Raw genomic sequence first — 25,756 nt, 5'->3', positions numbered from 1 at the left:
ATAATTATCTTCCTAATACTAAGATCTTTGTCACTCCCCTGTTCAAAAATTGACTGTAGAACAAAATGCCAACTGGTGAGCAAAATACTTGACCCTCTACACTGTGGCTTCCAACTACCTCTACTCTTACGTCACAATATTCTCCTCCATGTACTCTATATTACAACCAGTTGGAATATTAGCTTTTCCCCAATCCCATCCTATACTCACCAAACGTATAGTGATGAAATCTTAAAACAATATTGAGTCCAACCACTTCACTTTAGATAGGGAAACTGTATTCCAGAAAAGTGAAGTGACTTGTTGTCTAAGTTCACATGGCTACTCTAAGTTTCAAAAGAGACATGGACCCAGGTCTTCTAATTCAAGGTTCAGAGATCTTCCAAATATGCCACTGCCTCAAGGAGCTTACAACATGAGCAAAGTTAAGTAAATGCAAGGCAACGTTGGAGAAGAGAAAGAGTGCCAACAAATAGGGGTATCAAGAAATGATTTCCACAGTATCGGGCACCTGACCTAAGCTTTGAAAGAAGCTAAGGATTCAAAGGGGAAAGGAAAAGGGAGCTGAGATAGAAGTTTCATTGAAGTTTTTTTTTAATTTTTTTAAATTTTAGACATTTACTAAATTTAAATACATAAGAAAAGAAACAGTATAAACTTAAATATTAAACTTAAATATAAAATAAGAAAAAAAGTCATGTGCACAGCAGAACATAGGGGATTCAAAATATATAGCAATAACTTATTTCAAGAAAGCCTGTATATTAAATACTGTCCATTAAGCTGAAAGCTGTCCCTCTTTTGTTTCCTTGAAGATTTTCTTTTGTTCTTTGCTGCATATTTTTGTTCTTTTTCCCCCCTCCCTCCCCCTACCCACCACCCCAAGATTACAAATGAGCATGGATATATTTATATATGTATTGACATATACATACATGTATACATACATACACATGCATACATAAACATATACTTTCCCTAAGAGATTCTACTCCTAATCTCGTTTTTGTTTGTGCATCTTTTTCCTATCTCTCCTAACTACTCTATTTTATGTCTAACTGCTACCTTACCCTTCTATTACTTAACCCACCCCGACTCCAGCAATCCCTCCCATATCCTCCCATTGCCCTAAATCTAAACACCCTTCTATACACCCTTTTAACCTATTCCTTCACTCTTTCGCCTCCTTTATCCTCTCCCCCTCCCTACCCTTTTATAGTTTTGTATTTTTTTAATTTAGAAGACTTTTATACTCTTCTATGTATATGTATTTCCTCTCCTTAAACCCATTCCCAATGAAAGTAGGTTTCCAGAACAGCTCTCCTCCCCCATCTAAATCCTCTGTATTGGTTTTTCCTCTTGTACCTCATTTGTATGATTAGTCTTTTAGCTGTTTTTTTTTTTTTTTTAAGCAATTGGGGTTAAGTAACTTGTTCAAGGTTACACGGCCAGTTATTCCTGGGTGTGGTGCTAAGTATCTGGGCCCGGATTTGATCCCAGGTCTCCCGACTCTGGGGCCAGTACTCTTACTCACTGTGCCACCTGGCCGCCCCTCTTTTAGCTGTTCTTGAATGGCTTTACTTTTAAAAATCATATCATACTTAGGCTTACCTGAGAATCTTTCTTATAAGCTACCTGATTATTAATAACAAACAACCTTAGACATAGATTTTACATTTTCCATATATAAAAGGTAAACATTCTATCCTTATTAAGTCCCTTGTAATTGGTCATTGACATGTACCTTATATTTCTCTTGGCTCTTGTATGTTAAATCTTTTATTGAGTTCAGGATTTTGTTTTTAACAGAGCCCTGAAAGCCTGACAGCTGAACAAATGTCCATTTTTTTTTTTCATTCAAAATTATGTTCAGCTTTGGTGGGTATGATATTTTCAGCCAGAGACCCAGTAACTTTTTTTCTTGTTGTTTGTAGTACTTTGTCCTTGACCTTAGGGTTTCAGAATTTAACTATAATACTCCTGTGAGTTTTCCTTGTAGGATCTTTTTCAGGTGGTAATTGGTGGATTTTTTCTATTTCTACTTTCCTTTCTTGTTCTAATGCTTCAAGACAACTTTCTTTAATTATTTCTTTTATTATTGTATCAAGACTGGTTTTTTGATCAGAACTTTCAGGCTGTCTAATTATTCGTTTTTTCTTCTTGATCTGTTCTCTGTATCCACTGTTTTTCTTATGCAATGTTTCGCATTCTCTTCCATTTTTTCATTCTTTATGTTGTTGTTTTTTTAAATTTTATTTCTTCATCTCGCATAACTTCCCCTTGCCCAATTCTGATTTTCAAGGGGTCATTTTCTTCCTTAAGATTCTGGATTTCTGTTGCTAATTGGTTGACTTTCTTATCATAATCTTCTTGATTTTTTGTATTATTCTTATTTTTCATTTTATTTTTTCCTCAATCTCTCTCATTTGATTTTTAAAATCATTTTTAAGTTCTTCAATGAATTCTTTTTGGGCAGGTGACCATTTGACATGATTCTTAGGGGTAGAAAAGGGTTTCTTTTATTCAGTATCTTCCTCTGAAGACAAATCCTAGTCTTCTCTATTCCCATAGTAGCTCTCTTATAGTTGGACTCTTTCTCCTTTCCCGGTGCATTTTTTTTTTTGCATAATTTAGTTTTTATAATCACCTCTCCTCCTGGGGCTTGTGGGATGGTGCCTCTGATCCTCTTCAGTTCTCCACTCTGACACTGAACTCAAACCAAGACCTCTAGCCACCTCTAAGTGCCCACAGTCAGCAGTGGCCCCACCTCACTGCTTCTGCACCCACCAGGAGTGTGTTGGTTCTTTCTCACCCCCGCTGCTCTCCTCAGCATAGCTAGATCTAGTGTTCCTTGTCAGCAGAGGTTCCCTAGATCTTCCCCAGGTCCGACACCCAATGCCCCTTACTGTTTAGGGGTAAAAGTTCCTGTGGCTGGGGCTGAGGCAGCCTCCCAAACCAGCTAACCCCAGGGCTTGCAACTTGTTGAAGTAGACCCTCGCCTGGAGGTGTTTACTCTTCACAGGGAGAAAATCTAGTCTTGGGATTTCGCTTCAGGTCGTCTCCGACTTTCCCAACAAGTCTCCTGCTCTGCCCCTACTCTTATTTGTTGTCACCACTCTGTGTTCACCCAGAAACACTATTTTCTCTCTTTTGTGAAGGAAAATCTTGAGAGTTTGAAGTTTTCTGACCTACTCCACTATCTCTTCCCATAATCCTCTTTATTAAAGCTGAATGCTTAAAAAAAAAGGGGGGGGGGAGATTTGTGTAGTTTCTACTATAATCTCACAAATTTTTAAAAATCACATAAATTCTAAAATAAAAAATTCAGTAATGAAACACCCACACACAATTTTCATCACTCAGAACACTGTGGGCACAAGTGTGGGTGGCAGAAATACTTAAGAAATTTAATTGTAATTTGTGCATGGTACTTTTTTCAATATTTTGATGGATATATGGTTTGGTTAACATGGGGGTTCCTACATCTAAGCAGACTGCAGCCCATCCCTGCATTCTCATGCTGTGGGATTCTTATGCTACCATGAGTCTTACATTGGGAAATCTAATTCAGTGATCCAAAGGCCTTTTTTTAAATTAAAAAACAAACAAACAACAGTGCAGGCCTAAGATTCTCCACCTGTTGCTCCTTGCTTTTTCTATATGATCCCAGTTGTACACACCCTTGATGTGTATAAACTCCTTAAAAAACAGTATTCACAACCAAAAAGGGGGAGGAGCTGACTCGACTGCATTTCAGAAACTATGCCATTCTCTTAATGGATAAGTAGTTGTTCCCATATTTTTTAACACCAATATTCTTGAGGAGATGTGACACATAATGGATCTTAAGACTAGAATCAAAACTGCAAGTGACCCAAAGGGTAATGAAAAGATGTATGCTAGACAAATAAGCTACCTGAATTGAATTAATGACTAAAGTGAACTGAATTGCAGACGGTATTGAAGGAATCTGATTAGTGTGAAAAAAGGGGTGTAAATCTGATACTGGATGAGGCAGATGCTTGTGTTGTGACAGCAGGTCAGTCAAGGGGCAGAGCTGGTACCCACAGAATGCTACAAGGCCTAGAGGAAGGCTTCAAGTGGGCTGAAAGGACTTTCTATCATGGATTTATAGGAGGCAGGACACGAATGCATGCATGTGTATGGGCTCTAACCTGCACCACTAGTGAGGGCCCATCCAGACATAATCACTGATACTTTTGTATCAGTGTGAATATTTGTGTGAATATCATGCAGGTATGACTCTATGTCAACCCTAACTTAGAAGCATCTTTCTGAAATGTGTATCTTCAGATTCCCCATCTAGGTTATAAACTTTTTTTTAAGCAGTTGGGGTTAAGTAATTTGCTCAAGGTTACACGGCCAGTTATTTTGTGTGGCTGCCAAGTATCTAAGGCCGGAACTGATCCCAGGTCTCCCGAAGCTGGGGCCGGCGCTCTTACTCACTGCGCCACCTGGCCACCCCTAAAGGGGTTAAGTAACTTGCTCAAGGTTACATGGCCAGGTGTTTCTGGGTGGCTGCCAAGTATCTGAGGCCGGAACTGATCCCAGGTCTCCCAAAGCTGGGGCCTGCGCTCTTACTCGCTGCACCACCTGGCCGCCCCTAAACTTAAGAATGGAGGGAGAGGAGTGGCTAGGTGGCACAGTGAATAGAGCACCGGCCCTGGAGTCAGGAGGACCTGAGTTCAAATCCAGCCTCCGACACTTAACACTTACTAGCCATGTGACCTTGGGCAAGTTGCTTAACCCCAGTTGTCCTCCAAAAAAAAAAAAAAACTAAAAAAAAAAAAAGAATGGTGGGAGGACGGGGCAAAGGGTAGGAATCATCAAAGTTATAAATTGGTTTTAGAATTATATACTTGAAAAGAGCTGATATTTACAAAAAACAATTAAATGACACTTTTAGGGGTTACTGAAGGAATGGGAGGGGAACTGATTGTCCTGTTTAAGAATGAGAGAAAAGAAAAAGAATGATGGCTTATACTTATATAATTTATATACTCTCTTATCTGAACCTCACAATATTCACGAGCAACATTATAGTTAAAAGGAGTAACAACTTGAAGTCAAGCTCCAGCCTAGCTATACCACTTCTAAGATGTGGGTGTCACACTTTGCCAGTGTTTCATGTAACTCCTCTGAGCCCAAGCTTCCTCATCTGTAAAATGGTGATGACATTGGCACTAACTTATCTCAGCGGGTTTTTGGCAAAGAAAGCCCTCAGTAAAGTGTCACACCCTCTATACATATAAACGCGTGGCTTGCTCTAGAATGTTGAAGAGCTGGATTCAAACCAATCTCAAAGACTATTCCTTCCACTTCGCTGTCTCTGTGTAGTCTATCCAACTAACTAGGAACCTAAACTTCAAAGGAGAAGGTAGGAAAGAGACAAGCACAGGAATATAGTTATGATTTTTTATCATCTTTATATCCTCAAGGTTAAACAAAGATCCTCCTACACCAGGCCTGCACAACATACAGTCCCACAGGCCACTTGTGGGGTCTGACAATGGATTTCGGGGGCCTGCAAAAACCACGGAGGATGTAAAAGAAAGTAGAGATGTGACAAGTGCTTTGTCCACGCCCCACTTCACCTGCCTTCCACTAGTCACTATTGTGTCCATCATGTGACCTGGTGGGAGGCTTCCTACTCTGCACTCTCCTCTGTTTGTCATGTGACCCATGGTAACCAACCATGGTCAGTCTCTAGTCTAAGAGGAGCAAGAATAGTATCTTTTCACCGTGTTTTTGGTTATCACTGGTGCTGCACAGGGACAAAGTAAGTGTAGCCATGCACCAATTCTGCTGACACCCGCTATGCAATGAGTGGTAACAATGCAAAGGCTTCTTCCTCTCCCTCACTGCATGGCCACCCTCCAAGTTACATGAGTGTCCAGTGTGCTCTCCAAGGTCAGATACTCAGTTCAGTATTTCTTTGTGCGCAGTCGCTGTGGAAATTTTTTGGTTCTAACATTAAAGTTTTGGGGGAGACTTTATAAAACGGGTGATAAAAAGAAACAGAAAATCAAATCAGAACACAGAGTGTTTAATCTGGAGTGGACAGATACTTGTTTACTTACACAAGAGACAAAATATTGCACCTTGTTTGCCAAGAAGTAATAGCTGTTTCAAAGGAATAAAATCTTCATCGCCATTTCAAATCAAAATATCCCAACTTAAGCAAATTGGACACCAATGAAAAACAAATTAAAGCATTTAAATTGTTGAAAAATCTCAGTGGGGAACAATGTTTTTTCAAGGAAGTAAACTCAGAAAATGAGGTGGCTACTAAGGTTAGTTTTCAGATTTCTACAGAAACTACTGCTGCTGGGAAGTCTTCTACTGAAGGTGACTTCAGGAAGAAGTGTTTGCTGATTGTAGTTTCTGGATTATATCCCAATAAAAAATCTTTTTGAGAAACAATTTAATCATCAATTATGCCTTTATTTGGAAAGTGAGCTGCTAAAAACCTATCTGTGGCCCAAAGAAGTTCAACCTATTTTAATTTTGATCCCTACCTACTGTCAAGTTCAGCAAGTCTGTTGTGATAAATCTCTGCTGAATGGCAAATTACAGTTAATAGTATTACAAGGTAGGAACCACTAACTTCCCTTTCTCTCACTCTACTGGCATCTGCCTGAGCTCAAAACTTCCTTTCACTCTGGTGTGCAACTTGGTTAACCAGTTTAGGATATTCATGCCTTATTCTATTCCCTGGGTCAGTCTAGGAGACTCAACACCAAAATCTGCTTAACCAGTAAGGTGAAGGTGCTTCCTGTTTAAGACTCCTAAATTCTTCGGTTTCCCAACATCATCTGCAATTCAATTTAGCAAAACTGATTAAGCACCTATAAGATCAGTGAAGCAGCTTATCCAAAGGCATTACAAGGAATCAATGGCAGAACTTCCCTCAGAACTTATGTTCCTACTTTTGAGTTAATACAAGTTTGGGGCTTATCCCTGTTTTGATGACCTAAGAAGCAGAGGCATATCCTGCTACTGTTTGTTTTTGTTGTTCAGTCATTCTCGGTTGTGTCTGACTTTTTGTGACCCCACCTGTGTTTTTCTTGGCAAGGATACTAGAGGTGTTTGCCATTTTCTTCTTCAGCTCACATTACAGTTTTAGGAAACTGAGACAAACAAAGTTAAGTGACTTGCCCAGAGTCACACAGTTAGTGTCTTGAGGCCAGATTTGAACTCAGGAAGATGAGTCTATATGACTCCAGGCCTGGCACTCTATCCACTGTACCACCTAGTTGCCCATTTGTCTGTACTACACAGAACAAGTCTTTCACATCACTTTATTCATACAGTTTGGAAAAATACGGGGTAAGACAAAATCCTCCAAACAGGTTGTTTTAGAATCCTTAAAATCCATAAAAGGAATGCACTGAGCAGGTACCAATACAGAATCTACTGACAGCAAGATCACACAGTTGAATTTACATTGATTAAAGTCAACATTCTGACAAGGAAGAGAGAAGAATGTTAGACTGACTGCCTACAAGGAATGGCAATGAGCCAAAATAAAATCAAAGGGGTAAACATTGGCAAAGAGTTTATAATATCCCTACTTGCATAGGGCATGGTTTTATTTCTAGAAAATGCAAGGGACTAAACAAAAAGAAATTTATGGGGGCGGCCACGTGGTACATTGAATAGAGCATCAGCCCTGGAGTCAGAAGGATATAAATTCAAATCCAGTCTCATTAACACTTACTAGCCAAGTCACTCAACCCCAATTGCCCTGCCTTCTCCCCTGCAAAAATTAAAACAAAAAAAAATTATGAAAATGAGTTCCTCAAAGAATAAGATATAAAATAAATCCACAAAAATGATTCACCTTCTTATGTACAAGAAAGATCAAGAACTAAAAAATAATAGGTCACATTTACAAGGCAATTTCCTCACAACCCTGTAAAGTAGGCAACAAAAGTATTATCTCCATTCTACAAATGAGGAAACTGAGGCTTGGAGAGGCGAAGTGATTACTCCAAGGAATCCAGCTACTAAGTAGCAGAGCCAGGACTGAAATTCAAATCTCCTGATTCTCACATCTAGAGTTTCTCTTACTTCTCTACATGGCCTCTTAAGAAATAGTACTTACAATCAGATACAATTTTCACATTCCATAAAATGCATGCCAGGGGGGGAAAAGATCAGGTGCAGCTGTCAGACTTCTATTTTCTCACAAAAGGAGAGACTACTGCTTCTATTCCTTTCTAATTACTCAGGGTTTGATGTAACTCCTTTCATCCAGGTTTTTGTTTAAGAGGACATAAGGAACATTGAATTATCACAGTAGAAGCATTTTCAGTAATCTGAAAAATATGGTAAATGGGAATTGTGTCAGGAAATTGGAAACAAGAAAATAATTTTGATTTATAAATAAAGAGATTGTTTGTGAACATAGGGAACCAATGCTGGCTACTAGTGCTAAGAGTACCCTATGTATAGAGACTATGTGTAGCCCTACTACACATCCTAAAATCATTTCAATTTTGATATTAACATGGTTGGCAAACTGTATTTTTCAACCTTCTATGTAAAGTTCAATGAGAAAAAGGGGATCCATTATTCTGCGAAGCTTATTAGCATGAGTAAAAGGATTACTACTACTTGGCCTTTTATATTATATTTATTTATATTATAGTTATAAAATATATTTATTATATATGTGTGCTATATATACATATATATGTGGCTAAAACAAAAACAACCCCCAAAATGGAGATACATAGCTAAATCATAGTCAGAATATAATGAGCTCAGGGTGGCTAGGTGGTGCAGTGAATAGAGTCAGGCCCTGGAGTCAGGAGGACCTGAGTTCAAATCCAGCCTCAGATGCTTGACACACTAGCCATGTGACTTTGGGCAAGTCACTTAACCCCAATTGCCCTCCAAAAAAAAAAAAAGCAGAATATGATGAACTCTGACTCCTGGCCTTCTTCTGCTATCCTAAGTCCAACAGCTCCATTTTGTCATTATGATACAGATATTAGGTACCTAACTATTTCACCTTATGAGCTCACCTACTAAATTCAATTTTGGTTTTATAACTGGATATAGTACAGTCATTAAGGAAAGATGACCAGAGGTGAAGGGCTTCAACACCAAAAGAGAGAAGACCTGGTTTCAAGTACTGATAGCTGGCTATCACACAGAAGCAATATTATCATGGGCAAATCACCTAACCTCTGTGATCCTTGGTTTCCCCATTAGCAAAATGAGGTAATAATATCTGTAATATCTGTTGCATTAGGGCAATAACATAATAATATAAGCTATTGTGATGAGGATCTAGGGTTATACTGGGTTTCTGGTAATTTGGCAAGTGAAATGAGCTCAGCCACAGGAGATGAAGTACCATGTTGAAGTGGAGTTGAACCTTCTGATGATGAAGTCCAAGGGGTGTTCCAGGTGAAGAGAAGCTGATGGCAGATGAAGCAGGTGTTGACTCCTGAGCTACCTCCTAGGCCCCTGTCACCTTGAGGTTCCCTGTCTCTGGACATAGATGGGTCCTAGAGATGATTAAAGGTATAGGAAGTTGAGAATAAGAGTTAAAAAAAAAAATCCAATTCAGCCAAAACCTCACAGCACATTTATCCCACTGGAATAAAAATTTTCTGGGATTCAGGTTCTTCATCCACAAAGTAAGGAGGATGGTCCTGGTGATCTCAAAAATCTCCTAGCTCTAAAATTACTATCCTATGATCTCATCTCACATAGTGACTACTCCAGTTCAGGACCTAATCACCTTTCACCTGCACTATCACAATAGTCTTCCCCCTTATCCAATCCATCCTCCATATCAACTAAGACACATGCAAGAAAATATCATACTCCTGGCCAAAAATCTTCAATAACTTCCTATTGCCTTTATAACAAAACATAAACTCCAGCCAGGCACTCCACAATCTGGGAACTACTTTTGCAGATCCATTTTATATTCAAATCTTCCCATGCCCTGGTTTCAACTAAATGGTGGTAGTACTCCAGTAGAAATCTTTTGCATATGCTGGCTGTCTCTCCTAGTTAGAATGCATTTCCTCCTCTCCTCCATTACTCAGAATCCCTAGCTACTATCGGGGTCAGTTCTGAAACCACTTACTCCTGAAAACCTCCTTTCCTGATTCCTGTAGCTGTTAGTTGGGACAGGTAAGTGATACAATGGATAAGAGGGCAGGGTCTGGAGTCAGGAAGTTCAGATCCAACGTCAAATACTTATTAGCTGTGCGACCCTGGACAAGTCACTTAACCTGTTTGCCTCAGTTTCTTCATCTGTCAAATGGGGATCATAATAGCACCTACCTCCCAGGGTTGTTGTAAGGATCGAGTGAGATAATAATAAATGGTACATAATAAGCACTACATAAATGTTAGGTGATAGTGATGGTAGTAGCAGCAGCAGTAGTAGCAGCAGCAGCAGCAAGCCCTCTCCTTCCAGGAATTACCTTGCACGCATTTAGTCCCGTTCCCTAAGGTGCATTCCTCACCACTAGCCCCAACTTCCAGAATGAAAGCCCCCTGAGAGTGGAGAACGGTTTCTTTTCCCATCTCAGTATACTCCCAGTACCTAGAGCGGTAAAGAGGCAGTTAAAAGCCAAGTCTGGAGAAACGGCCGAGGCAGCCTGGGCCCACGCCAGAGGGCACTGGGGAACCTCTTGTAAAGACAAGGAGCAGGAAGGAGGACGGGTCACATTCTAGAAAAATCGGCACAATGTTTTCCTTTTGCAGCACAGCTCCTAGGTACAGACTAGCGAGTTTCCCAGTTTTCAGAAGGCAGACTTGGGGACCCCAGGCTCTACGCCTGGTCATGCGCACAAACACCTACAAACAGTTGATCTCACAAGACCGGATCGCGACCAGGCTTTCGCCGGGTCCCTGGCTGTTCTGCTGGAAGTCCCGCAGAAGTTCCCGTGGTACCGAGTCCCCCGCCTCGGCCACAGACCCGACCCCACCTCCGACTGACACCCGAGGCGGTGCCGGTGCTCCAGGCAGAAAGTCCGCCCAGCCCTTTCAGCTCCCACCTGGGATGCCGCCACCTCCTTCGGGAAGCCTGCCCGGATTGCTCATCACCTCAGTCCAACAGGTACCTTAAGCCCTCACGCAGCCCCGCTCGGAGTCTCTGACGGGCCCACCCCTGCCGCCTCCCTCACGGCCCAGACAAGGAAACTGAGGCCCAGGAAGGCCTGGGGTGAGTGGTTTCAGAGAGATAGGAGGGGGCTCGGATCCTGGGCTGCCCCAGGCCCGGGTTGCACAAGGGAGGACAGCCCCCTTCCCTCGTCCTTCCCTCTAATCCCCCCCGCCACACGCTGTAGGTTCCAGACAAATGCAAACCTCGCTCCGCCTCCTCGGCTTGTAGCAGCTCACCTGGCCTGCGGTTAGCAAGGAACCGGAAGCGTCCTCGCCCCCGGGCCCGCGGCGGGCCTTCACCTTCCCACTTCCGGGACACTCTAGGAAGGCTGGAGGACTCGGAATCTCGGTAGTCGGTCTGTAGCGCTAACCAACAAATAGCTCCTGCCACCACGCCCCCCCTGCACCGCCCCCCAAACCCGACTCCCTAAACTCCAGAGGTGAAAGCCTGGCAACTTCTAGGTCTCTTTCCTAACTCAATCCAGGGTTTTTCTTGGCGCCCATCCCAGTCCTGATAGTCTCTTTCATGAAAAGGGAACTGGGAGGAGAGGGGAAGGGGCAGAGATTTCTCCACCCTCGCCTCAATTACTGTTATGTAAGTACTTATGAGCATAATGGGGTTTTAAATGTGCAGACAAAATGGTCTATGCCCAGGGAACCCCGCGGTTCAGAGTTGTGGAGCAGCTGAGCAGTCCGGACTCGAGGACGCCCCACAGGGCTAAGACCTTTCCAGCAGCAGACAGGAGGGAGCCCAGATGAGATGTCCAGCTTCCCTTCCCAAAAGGGGCCCGAGGAGCCACCATGGCCAGCCAAGAAAAGGGAAACACAGAGGATGAACACACACTTAGAGAGGCCGGGGGAAACAGCTTCAAGTGGCGGGATCCACTGGGCTGGATGGCTGCAGATGGACTCAAGAAAGAGTCCCTCCCACCTGCAGAGTCCACCCTGTAATCCACGTGGATGCACAGGGGTCGCTTCATGCACAGCTATCCTGTAACCTTCCTGTCAGCTCACTGTATGATCTTGGAGAGCTGTTTAAAAATTCAAACAGAAGTGTGTTAAAAGGCACCAATAAAGCTTACTTTTTTCCCCTATCTGCTGGACACTGATAATCATTAAATATCATATATTTGGCCAGGGTCTGAATTGATCAAACAGACTGCTTTGCCTCACTTTAAAAAGGCCTTTTTCTGTGTCAGCAACTACAAAGCTTCCTGAGATCATAAATTCCAAATAGACCCTGCTTTGTCTTTGCTCTCTGAGTGAGCCTGGACAATATTCTCCTTATGTCAACAAAACAGAGGAGGCTTACTTTATGGCTCTTAAGGAAGAGACCTTTAACTGGAGGCATTAACTTGAGTAATGGGATATTTTCTTATCTTAATATTTTTGGAGGTGTACTATGTTATGGAATGTTAATGGTAAAGAAAACACAGATACCCTGGATCATAATTTCAACTGACACTTGGTCAACTCTTGTTTAATTGTATTTACCATTTATTCAATTAAGAAAATTCATTTCTCATACAATGATTAAACATTTATGGAGATCATAAATTTGTGTGACACAGCCATCCTGAATTGGGATGGTTCTAAAATGTATTTAAGGTCTTTTCAGCTTTTTGTTCATCAGTTAGCCTCAGGCTGGCTCCTTGTACGAGTTCTCTAGCTTAAGGGAATAAAAATGCTGTAACTGTATATCACTATTTGTCTTCTTTAACCAAATTTTTTAAGTATGTTGACAACACAGGTGTAAAGATGACTGAGCGCTGGTGAGGGAGGTGCCATTTTCCTCAGTGGACAGACTAGTGAATTCACTGCCTCTTAGGTGAACCTTTTTCAGTGATGGGAACCCAAGCAGCTTCTATTTGTGTCTTCTTTCCTTTGGTGTATAGTCTTTAACTAGTTACGAGCTTGCCCTGGATACATGTGACAGCCTTTTCTGCCATGGACTTCTAGGTACTTGTGGGAGTCTGCCCCAGACTTTTGCAGGAGGGAATGTTTTATACCAACTGTCTTTACTATACCACCTTAGTAAATGCCCTTTGCAAAAAAAAAAAAAAATTGATGACTATTGACTGATTAAAATGGAACAGAGACCAGTAGTAGCTCCTGAATGATATTATTAGAAGTCTCAGCAAATCTCAGTGTTACTAAGATACATATATAAACATGTTTGTGTGTGGGTGGGTGGGTGTGTATGTAACTTCTGGGTCATGTGACCAACAAGATGATGGCCTTGACATTTTTCTCTGCTCCTTATGACCTCTCAAACCTCTTCAAGATAGAAATTATGTACCTAAGGGAACCCAAAAACAGCTCAAAACCCCCCAAAACTATGAACAAACACCGATCTGAGCTCAAGTAGCACTCCCTTTCCCACTGCCACCCTGCTACCAGCAGTGAGACTGTACTACCAAACTGACCCACAGGCTTTCAAGAAAACCCAACGCCCCCTCCCAAAAAAAGGAAACCCAACTCCAGAACCTGCTCTTCTCTGCCTTCTTCCAGTTCCCTGGAGAGCTTGGCTCTAGGATGTGGAAGTTAGCTAGGTTCTCAGTGTCCAGTGCCTTGACAGAATTCTGTGTTGCAAAAGATTTCTACAGGGGAGCTGAGAAACAGAAGAAAAAGACTAGGACACGTGCTTGGGCTTGAAACAAAGTTCAACCTAATAAAACCCACCCCAAAGTCAAGCCTTAGAGACCCAAACTCTCAACGACAGAAATCACCCCCCAGCTGCAATGGCACCAGTATAGCTGTGCTCTACAGGAAGGTGTGGGGGGTGGGGTGGGGATGATATATGGAACTGTGCAGTACTCTACTAAGCTTGAAAGAGCCTAGCATCCACCTGGAGTCAATTCTGTCCCCCCAAAGGTCATCTGGGGCAGAGATCTGGGCTCATAAATTGTCCACTGTGGGAGGAGGCTGAAATGCTTTGTTATCCAGTTCTCAGGGAAACCACCGTCAGAGGGAAGGGAGTAAAAAAAAAGTGAGCAAAGGGGAAAATAAGGGGGTAAAAAAGTGCTAAAATTACCAATGATTCTAGGAAGAAGAAAACTGAGAACTTGAACATCAACAGAGAAAAAATGTTAATAATAGAAACAAATATAGCCTCCAGATCTAATAAACAAGTTCAGACACACATAAAGAAATACTGTAAAACAAATGAAAATGACCCACCACTTTATGAGGCAGAGGACCCTTTGGAATGTAAGGAGACAATGGAATGACAACTGTGCAGTAGAGGAAAATTGGGAAAGGAAATGAGAACAATGTAAGAATATAAAAGAGGCACGAAAATGCTAAAGAAAATAATTCCTTAAAAATCAGAATTGGTCAAATTCTGGAGACAATTTGTCTAGGAGACAATCAGGGTAAGAGTGCAATAAAGGCCCAGTAAAGGTAAGATAACATGAAATTGTGGCCAATTCAGTCCTCACAGTTCTATAGCTTCCTTCAGAAATATCAAGGAGCATGTAAGAGTTGAGCAAACAGTCAGTCAATATATTTATTAAGCACCTACTATGTGCCGGGCACTATGCTAAGCTCTTGGGCTACAAAAAATGGTTAAAGAGGGGCAGAGCCAAGATGGCAGAGTAAAAGCAGGAACTTGCTTTAGCTCTCGCCCCAACCACCTCCAAAACCTGTAAAAAAATGACTCTAAACAAACTTCAGGGCTACAGAAACCACAGTGACAGAGAGAAACAAATCTCCTGCTGAAGACAGCCCAGCAGGCCAATAAGAAGGGTCTATCACACTGGGCTGGGAGCTAAGCACAGTCCCTTGTGAGCTGCACCAGACCAGACCTTCAACACAGACCAACCAGAGCAGACTTCAGGTGAATGATTCACCAGCAGCTGTGGCAATTTCCAGATTTCTCAACACAAAAACCCCCCAATAAAGGAAAAGGTCAGTGGGGATCTCTGTTGGAACTGGGTGAGAGAAGAGGGCAAGTGAGCTCCAGGCCTACATAGGGGGACCAAGTGACCGTTTGGAGGGTAATTGCTCTTGCTTTGACCTATTTGGACCTGGGTCACAGTCTTGGGTGGCAGTCCTGGGGTGAGGAACACCAGCTTGGCAGAACTTGTTGAGACTGTGGAGAGGCAGTCCTCCTCACAGTTCTGAGGCAGGTGCCTAGAAAAAGCTCTAACAACAGCTGCACAAAACCCCAGAAATTTGGGACACAGCATTCTCCACTCTGGAAGCAGAGTTCTACCATGGCAGAGAGCTCAAAAGTCAAGTAATTGGCTGGCAAGATGAGCAAACAGAGGAAGTAAAATCAAACTATAAGATCTTTTTTTGGTGACAAAGATGATCAAACCATAGAACCAGAAGAAGACAACAAAGTCAAAACTCCTGCATCAAAAGCCTCCAAGAAAAATATGAACTGATCACAGGCCATGGAGGAGCTCAAGAAGGATTTTGAAAATCAAGTAAGAGAAGTAGAGAAAAATTGGGAAGAGAAATGAGAATGATGTAAGAAAATCATGAAAAGCGATAGCCTGCTAAAGGAGACCCAAAAAAATACTGAAGAAAATACACCTTAAAAAATAGATTAACTCAAATGGCAAAAGAGTCCCAAAAAGCCAATGAGGAGAAGAATGCCTTAAAAAGCAGAATTGGTGGGGTGGCTAGGTGGCACAGTGAATAGAGCACTGGCCCTGGAGTCAGGAGGACCTGAGTTCAAATCTGGCCTCAGATACTTAACACAAAAAACTAGCTGTGTGACCTTGGGCAAGTCACTTAACCCCAACTGCCCTACCTTGCCCCCTCCAAAAAGAAAAAATAAAAAAAAGGGGGGGGGAAGCAGAATTGGCCAGATGGAAAAGGAATTCCAAAAACTCACTGATGAGAATAATTCCTTCAAATAATTCCTTCCTCCTTAGATTGGAGCAAATGGAAAGCTAATGACTTTGTGAGAAATCAAGATACTATAAAACAGATCCAAATGAATGAAAAAAATAGAAGGCAATGTGAAATATCTCATTGGAAAAACCACTGACCTGGAAAATAGATCCAGGAGAGATAATTAAAAAAATTAAAAAGTGACTACAGCCCTTGCCCCTAAGGAGCTCTCAAGTTCACAATGGAGGAGATAAGAATCATCTATGCAAATATACAAGATAAATAAAAAACACTTAAGAGAGTGAAGGCACTAGAATTAAGATCAGCTGGGAAAGCAGAGAAAATGCCCAGAGCTGAGACATGGAGTGTCTTGTTTGTGAAATAGCCAGGAGAACAGTGTCACTGAATCAAAGGGTACATGGTTGGGAATAAGGTGTAATAAAACTGAAAAGGTAGGAGAAAGCTAGGCCATAAAAGGCTTTGAATGGCAAACAAAGCATTTAATTGTATTTGATTCTGGAGGCAATAGGATCAGTGTGGGGAAGGGTGTGTAGCATGAATGGGATTGTGCTTTTGGAAAATAACTTTGGTGGCTGAATGGAGAATGGAATAGAGTGGAGAGAAACTTGATACAGTCATATCCACCTGGAAGTTACTTTCAGTAATCCAGGCATGAAGTGATGAGGACCTGGGCAAAAGTGGGATCAGTGTCAGAGAGAAGGGGACATAGTCAAGAGATGTTTTAAAATTGACAGGCCTTGAAAACAGTTTGGAAATGGGGAGTAAAAGATAATAAAGAGTTGATGATGACCCCTAGGTTGCAAGCCTGAGAGGGACTAGGAAGATAATGTTGCCTTAAATAATAATAGGGAAGTTGGAAGAGGAGGAGGATTTAGGGTGGAAGATAATGAGCTCAATTTTGGATATTTTGGGTTTAAGATGCCTCCTGGACATCCAGTTCAAGAAGTTTGAAAGACAGTTGGTGATATGAAATTGGAAGTCAATAGAAAGGTTAAGACAAGACAGGTAGATTTGAGAATCATCAGCTAAGGATAAGATAGTTAAATCCATGGGAGCTGATGAGATTCTCAAGTAAAGTAGTATAGAGAAAAGGCCCAGGACAGATGTGGGACACCTAAGGTTAGTGGACATGACCTGGATGAAAATCCAGCAAAGACCAAGAAAGAGTAGTCTGATGGGACTAAAGAGAAGAACTAAGAAAGAGTGCTGTCCAGAAAACTTATGAAGAAGAGAGTATCAAGAACAGGGTGATTAACAGTGGAGAGTGCAATATGGAGTCCATTAAGGGTCAGTATCAAAGGCTGCAGAATGGCTGAGAATGAGGAAAAGCCCCTAGGGGGCAGAGCCAAGACAGCAGAATAGAAACAGCAACCCAGCTGAATTTTTCCAACATTCCCCTCCAAACAACTTTAAAATAATGTCTCAAATTGAATTTTGGAGTGATAGAGTCAACATAAGGTCAGGGTGAGACATTTCTAGCTTAAAACAACTTAGGAGGTCAATAGTGTCTGTGACGCTGGGATAGAAGACAGCCCGGAGCACATGCAGCCGAATCACTGGAAGTAGGCTATAGGCCTTGGAGAGAGCAATAGCAACACCAGCAGCTTCGAGAGCTCTCAACCAAGAGATCATAAGAATGTCAGACAACTGGTCAGAAAGAGACTACAGGGAGGTTCTGTGCTGGCACTATGTGTAATTGGTGTTGACTGGCAACTCTACTGCCCATACACAGTTCTAGGTCACAGTTCCAGGGTGGTCAGTCACAAGGGAACAGGGGTCCTGTTCACACTTCCAAAGGAGAGAACAGTGCTAGTGTGCAACTGCAGGGAAAGAGGGGACCTGGCCTGGGCACAATTCTAGGGCCATGAGGAATGCTAGTGCTTGCAGCTATAGAGAACCAGGAGTCCTTCCTGGGTAAAGATGAAAGCATAGAACAAGAGAACAGTGATCATACCTCTCCCTGGATCACACCACCTCAGAATCACAGAAAATTTGCAGACGTGCAAAACTAGCCCTGTAAACAGCAACATAAAAAAAAAAGTCTGGAGCTTGGGATGGTGTCTTTCCACCCCCAGGTGAGTAGAACCTAAATTTAATATAAATTTCAAGGGCAGCCAGGTGGCACAGTGAGTAATAGTGCCAGCCCCGGCGTCAGGAGACGTGGGATCAGTTCCGGCCTCAGATACTTGGCACCCACACAAAATAACTGGCCGTGTAACCTTGAGCAAGTTACTTAACCCCAATTGCTTAAAATATATATTTATATATATAATTTCAAAGTCAAGTGATAGACTGGGAAAAAATAAGCAAACAACAACAACAAAAAAAACCTTGACAATAAAAAGGTGCTATGGTGAAAGGGAAGACCAAGACACAAACTTGAAAGAAGATAGCAACATTTTGAAAAGAGCTAAAGCAAAGCCTCAAAAAAAAAAAATGCTAATTGGACCCAAGTCCAACAAGAATACCTGGAAGACTTAAAGAAAGAGCTAATAATGGCAGAGGAAAAATTAGGGAAAGAAATGAGAGTGATGCAAGAAAATTATGAAAAGAATTAAGTTTGGTAAAAGACGCAAAAAATATTGAAGAAGATAACATCTTGAAAAACAGAATTGGTCTAATAGTAAAAGAGGCACAAAAATTCACACCGAAGAAAAAAACTCCTTAAAAAGCAGAATTGGCCAAATGAAAAAAGAGATACAAATTCTCCTTGAAGAAAATAATTCCTTAAAAATTAAAATTGGACAAATGGAAACTAATGACTCCATAAGACAGAAAGAAACAATAAAACAAAGTTAAAAGAATGAAAAAAGACGATGTGAAATATCTCACTGGAAAAACAACTGTCCTGAAAAATAAATCAAGGAGAGACAATTTAAGAATTATTAGACTTCTTGAAAGCTATGATCAAAAAAGAGCCTAGCCATCATATTTCAAGAAGTTATAGGAGGCAGAGGAAGACAGTGGAGTAAAGGCTTACCTGAGCTCTCCCTAAACCCCTTCAAATACCTTTTAAAAATGACTCTAAATAAACTCTAGAGAGCAGAACTCACAAAAAAAAAAAATGGAGTGAAACAAATGCCCAGCCTAAGACAATTTGAAAGGTCAGTGGGAAAGGTCTGTTACACCAGGATGAGAAAGGGGGCACAGTCCGGCACAGGCCATACCAGCACAAACTCAGTCCCAGCAAACCAGGAGCAGGCTTTGGGAGCCACTGAATCAGCAGCAGCAGCAGCCCACAGATGGTAAGGGGGTAGAAAAACTGGTCAGAAGGAGATTACAAGGGCCTTTTTGCTAGCACTTGTGCACAGGACTCTGTTGTTTTGCCCATACTCAGATCCAGCTTACAGTCCTGGGTGGCAGTCCAAGGGTGAGGAGGACCACTGGCACAGAAAAGCTTGTGGCAGTAGTGCAGGGGGGACATTCCTCACAGTTCCAGGACAGAAAAGAGTGCTTATGGTTGCTCAGAGACCAGAGCACAGTACAGGAGAGGAGTAAACACCTTTGCTTAGATCATACAGCCTGGAAGAACTGAACACTTACAGGTCCCTAAGAAGTATCTCTGAAAAAAACTTGCACAAAAACCCTGAAGCTTGGCACAGTGCACCCTCCACTCTGGAAACAGAGCCCTACTTTAACAAAGAGTTAAAAATCAATTGATGGGCTGGGAAAATGAGCAAGCAAAAGAAAAAAACTATTAAAAGTTACAATGGTGACAAGGAAGCTCAAAACATACCCACAAAGTCAAAGCTCAAAACATACCCACAAAGTCAAAGCTCCTACATCTACCTTTTACAACAGGGAAATATAAGGAGAAGGGGAAAAGAGGAAGGGGGAGGGCAGTAATGATAAAAGGGAGGGAGAGGTTGAATTAAGAGAGGCAGTGGTCAGAAGCAAAACAGATTTTTGAGGAGGTACAGGATGGTTGGTTGTTGGCCTTCATTCTCAAGAGGCCCAAAATGACATCATTATGTTGAAGTCAAGGTACCATGTGTCTGACTGGCTGGTTAGACTGATATGAGTTCAGAAGGCTCTACCATAAATAGGGCACAAATAGTCCAGATGAACATTTGAAGTGGAGATGTCTCTAAATTTGTGCATCTCGTATTTCTTTTGAGCTACTGCAATTCTGCTTCACTTACAGAGCACAGCACCTTCTTTGATGTGAGCATACCATGCTAGGTGGTCCTTTGCCAATGTCTCTCATGTCTCCCAGTTAGTTCCAAGTTCTTCAGAGACACCCTGAATGTTCTTGTATCACTTCTGCTAACCACCATGTGAGTGCTTGTCCTGTGTAAGTTCTCTGTAGGCAAAAGTATAGTTGGCATTTGAGCAACATGGCCAGTTCATTGGAGTTGTGCTCCTGTAACAGAGTTTGAATTTTGATAGTTTAGCTCAAGAAAGAATCTCAGTATCTGGTACCTTATCTTGCCAGGTGACCTTCAGAATCTTCCTAAGAGAATTCAAATGGAAGCAATTCAGTTTCTTGGCATAGCACTGGCAGAAGGTCAGCTACTGAATTGATGGCAACCTGTTTAACTTGAAAAGGCTACAAGCCAAGATTAAAGTGTACGAAGTGTTGGTGTATGATTTTTTTTTCTGTTTGTAGATGATTGTGCACTCAATGCAGTTTCTGAAACTGAAATGCCACAAAGTATGGAACAATTCTCTGTTGCTTATGCAAAATTTGGCCTAACAATTAACACCAAGAAAACACAGGTTCTCCACCAGGTAGCACCACATTGTCCAAGTGTGGAACCATCAGTTACAGCAAATGGAGAAAATTTGAATATTGTGAATAAGTTCACTTTATCAGTATACTTTCCAGGGATGTACACATAGATGATTAGGTTGACAAACACATCACAGAGCTAGCTCATTATTTGGGAGATTCCAAAGGGAAGCCTGAGAGAGAGGAGATATTAGGCTGCATAACAAACTGAAGATCTAGCCATTGTGCTGACGTCACTCTTGTAGGTACAGGATAAAAAGGGAGAGAAAAGGATAATGAGAAGAAAACAGGATAGAGGGAAATACATAGTAATCATAACTGTGAATATAATGAACTGACCTACAAAATGGAAGTGGATAGCAGAATGGATTAGAAACTAGAATCCAACAATATGTTGTTTACAAGAGACACATATGAAACAGAAAAACATATACACAGTTAAAATATGGGGATGATGCAGAATCTATAATGCTTCAACTGAAGTAAAAAAGGCAGTGTAGCAATCCTGATCTCAGATAAAGTAAAAGCAAAAAAAAAAAAGACCTAACTGCAAGAGATAATCATGGAAACTTCATTTTGCTAAAAGGTACAGATAATGAAGCAAATATTAAAAAGTTTACAGCAAGGTTTTTCTGCTAAAGGCCTTAGTTCTCAAGTATATAGAGAACTGGGTCAAAGTTATAAAAATAAGAGCCATTCCCCAATTGACAAATGGTCAAAGGATATGAATAGGCAGTAATCAGAAAGAAAGAAAAAGCTGTAGTGGTAAGGAAAATGCTCTAAATCACTATTGATTAGAGAAATGAAAATTAAAACAACTCTCAGGTACTACCTCAGACCTAGGAGAAATGACATGCTGGAGGGGATGAGTGAAAATAGGTACACTAATGAATTATTAGAAGAGTTGAAAACTGGTCCAAACATTCTGGAGAATAATCTGGAGCTACACCTAAAGAGTTATAAAATTGTGCATAACCTTTGACCCAGCAATACCACTACTAGGTCTATACACCAAAGAGATCAAAGGAAAAGGAAATGGACCCATATATGCACAAAAATATCTATAGTAGTTATTTTTGCAGTGACAAAGAATTGGAAACTGAGGGGATGTTTATCAACTGGGAAACGGTTGAACAAGTTGTAGCATATGATTATGATGGAGTACTATCATACTATAAGAAATGACGGGGGCAGCTAGGTGGTACAGTGAATAGAGCACTGGCCCTGGAGTCAGGAGGACCTGAGTTCAAATCCGATATCAGACACTTAATACTTACTAGCCATGTGACCTTGGGCAAGTAACTTAACCCAAATTGCCCTGCCTTCCCCCCTCCAAAAAGCAAAAAAAAAAAAATGATGAAGGAGATGATTTCAGTAAGACCTATATGAGCTGATGCAAAGTGAAGTGAGCAGAACCAGATCATTGTAATGATGATCAACTGTGAAAGACTTAGCTACTCAGATCAATACAATGATCCAAAACAATTCTAAAGGATTCATGATGAAAAAAATGCTATCCACCTCCAGAGAGAGAAATGATGAACTATGTGTACAAACTGAAGTATAATTTTCTCAATTTACTTTTCTTGTCTTTTTTGGTAATTTGGCTAATATGGAAATATGTATTATATGATTTCATATGTATAATTCATATAATTTTGCTTGCCTTAATAGTAGGTGGGAGAGGGGTGGGAAAGGGAGAATTTGGAACTCAAACTTTAGAAAAAACACAGTAAAAATAAATCATATATATGTGTACAGTTATATCTATACGTGTGTGTGTGTGTGTGTGTGTATGTGTGTAGAAGAGAGAGAGGAAAGACCACTGGATCTGACATCCAAGATATGGAGGAGAAGAGTTTCAGTGAAATGATGAGGTCAAAAGCTGGATTATAAGGAGTTAAGAAATAAGTGAGAGGAGAGAAAGTGGAAGCACCAATTGTAGATGGCCTTTTCAAGGAGTCAGATCACAAAGGACAGAAGAGGCAAAAGATGACAGTGAGGAGGAAAGGATCAAGTGAGGGCATTTTTGAGGATGGGGGAGACATGGGCATATTCATAGGCAATAGGGAGGAACCTAGGAGACCAGGAAAGACTGAAGATAAGTGATACAGGACAGATGACAGAAGGGAGGCAGTCTGTTGGAGATGGAAAGGACGGAGATTGCTTGTACAGGTGTAGGGGCAGATCTTCATAAGGAGTAAAAGTATGTCTTTGTGTCTAATGTAAAGTCAAGCATGAGCAGCTTTCTAGAGGACTGCTGCTGTGAGCAGCTTATAAGATTCTGATTACACATGGGGCGGCCAGGGGGTGCAATGAATAGAGCCCCGACCCTACAGTCAGGAGGACCTGAGCTAAAATCTGGCCTCAGACAAGTAACACAAAAAGTAGCCATGTGACCTTGGGCAAGTGACTTAATCCCAACTGCCCTCCAAAGAAAAGCTTCTGATTACACAGTATAGTGGACTTTCTATTCAACAACAAATCAGAGCAAAACATTCACAGAAAATCAAGGTACGGCATTCACAATGTTATAACATAACAACTTATCACTAAAGTGGTCACATAGTTTTCAACAAAGTACAATCATTCAGTAACTCATTTAATAACTCAATCATTCAATCATCCTTGCCTCTTTAAGGGTCGCAAAGTACAAATGTCAAAGTTCTCCACCCATGGGGTGCAATTAAGTTACAACTTCAACAGTCACTACTCAGTATACTCTTAAGGGGTAGTAGAAAATACAAAAGCCATCCACCCCTAGGTCACAAGTAAATTACAATTTCATCAGTCACCATTCAGTATCCTATTTCACCAGTCACTACTCTGACAATTTCATTAGTCACTACTTAGTACCCAGGGAGAGGTCTTTTCATCTTGACTTGGTGCAGGCTTTTAGCTCCAATGGTTCCTCTTCCATGGTCCCAGCACCCACCCAAATATAATCAACTGCCACCTGAAATCAAAGGCAAACAGCTCCCAGCTCCTTGTCCAGCTCTCCGTGCAGTTCCTTCTCCAAATTGGGGCTTACAGTGTCCAATCCATCTCAAATCCTTCACAGTCTCTGTCCTTGGGAAGACAAGGCTTAACAAAGCCACAGTCATACACATTAACAAAGTCACAACAACATTTGTACAAAGTACCAGCACCACAGTCATGCTTCCTCAGTCTTCTGCAGCTCCTGCTGGCCCTCAGAAGTCTTCAGCACCATAAGCTCCATCCTCAAAATCAAAATCACTTTATCCAGCCTCCACATGGCTTTCTCCAAGAAATTCTGTCTCAGTTCTCAATTCTCATTCCTCTTCTCAGTTCTTCTCAATTCTCAGTTCAGTCTTCAGTCCAGTAGCAGCTGCCCTGCCTTCAAGATGTTTATACCAAGAAGTTCTGACTGTCCAGCTTGTGCTCCTCCCTGTTACATCAGCAACAAGAGATCATACCTTCTCTTTCTTTACAGAGGCTTAATTTGAAGCTAGGTGCTAAGTACCCATCAGCTTTCCAATACAAAGGGATCTTCAAATTTCATTACTATTACAGAGCTTAAGGAGGAGATAGTGGCAGAAGGCATCTGAGGTATAGGGGAGAGTTCACAGCAAATGCCCTCAATTTTTACCTCAAACAGGTGACAGGAAAATATTAACACTTCTTTGTCAAAAAGGAGTAAGAAGGCTGATAGATGTTCTCAGATCACATAATAAACAGTTTAAAAACCTATAGAAATACATTTGGAACAAACAGACAACACTTCACTAAACAATAGCATAGGTTGACAAAAGGTACACACTGCTGGATATTCCAAATGCACAAAAAGTGGTTTAGCTCCCAGTGAAACCCATGAAATGGCTAAAATCTAAGACTACCTTCCATGGGTGACACTTGCATGAACACAACCAACAACATGTTTACAATTCTTTGCTGAAAAAAAAAATGGCTATCTTTGGATTGATTTATAGAAAGGAGGGATTTATGGTGTCAATTCAGGATCAGGTCACCAGAAATTAAATAGGTTACTATCCTCATGGAGATCAGACTTAAGCAATAGCAGAAACTATGCAACACATCACTACAGATCGCAAAAATCTTAGTACCTACTGAACATCTACATAAGACATGTATTTGTAACCAGACTTATACACCAAAAGCTCACTATCTCTCATTAACCAATGGACACTGAATCCCCACGAGCTACATAAAGATTTCAAAATATCTTTAAAACTTCATCAAATAAGCTGTCACAGACAAAACCCTTGTCCATAATCTCTTGGACATAACATTGAACAAAAATTTAAGAATGTTTTTGACAAATGATACCATAATAGGTAAAATCTCTAATGAATGAACAGCTTTTAAAATGGAAGACCAAATGGAAGAAATAAAAACCATGTGGGAACCAGATGTGGCACATCTTCATCATCCCATCTACTAGAATTGTCCCAAGAATGCTCTCAGTGAGCCTTTAAAAAACAAAGTTCATCTCAAAACTTAAAAAGCAGTGATTTTATCCACCTATACAAAAGTTTATAGAACATTAGATAAAAAAGAATAATTAGATAACAATTTGTCCCAAAACCATTTAACAATCAATCAATCAACCAACATTTATTAAGTGTCTACAATGTTTCAGGCACTATGCTAAATGCTGGGGATACAAAAAGAGCCAAAAGAGAGTTCTTGAGTTAAAGGAGTTCACATTCTAATGGATTTCTGTATTATCTCTATTCCCTCCCCCCCAAAAAATAAGGATGAGTTGAGTATTAACATATCTGCAATATGCTCTTTGTATAGTGGGAATAGGTAACCTCCCCCTGAGCCCCCAACTGCAGGACCCTGGGCCACTTCTGCTACATCCCTTCTCAGTACTGAAGGATTTGGTACTTTAAGGTAATGCAGTAAACCTTAGTTGGTCCCTTGGTATCCCTCATAACAGCTCTAGCTATGGGAGACTGTATGAGTTTAAAAGGAGAAACAGTTTCCATTTTTTTTCCTTCCACTTAGCCTGGAATT

The 25,756-nt window shown here is 41.1% G+C and overlaps 1 long non-coding RNA gene and 1 pseudogene across 1 annotated transcript; one reads left to right on the top strand and one right to left on the bottom strand.

Moving 5' to 3' along the window:
- Positions 1-11,477, bottom strand: part of LOC138155893 (zinc finger protein 850-like) — a 44,725-nt pseudogene extending 33,248 nt beyond the window's left edge.
- Positions 10,779-12,855, top strand: LOC138155899 (uncharacterized). Its single transcript, XR_011167021.1, has 2 exons — positions 10,779-11,113; positions 11,792-12,855. It is a non-coding gene; the product is annotated as an uncharacterized lncRNA (long non-coding RNA).
- The last annotated feature ends 12,901 nt before the right edge of the window (positions 12,856-25,756 follow it).

Source organism: Petaurus breviceps, unplaced genomic scaffold (assembly GCF_028583685.1).
Source record: "Petaurus breviceps papuanus isolate PSGF00001 unplaced genomic scaffold, PetGlider_PUasm1.0 98, whole genome shotgun sequence".
Lineage (NCBI taxonomy): Eukaryota > Metazoa > Chordata > Mammalia > Diprotodontia > Petauridae > Petaurus > Petaurus breviceps.
This window is presented reverse-complemented; position numbering and strand designations above follow the sequence as displayed.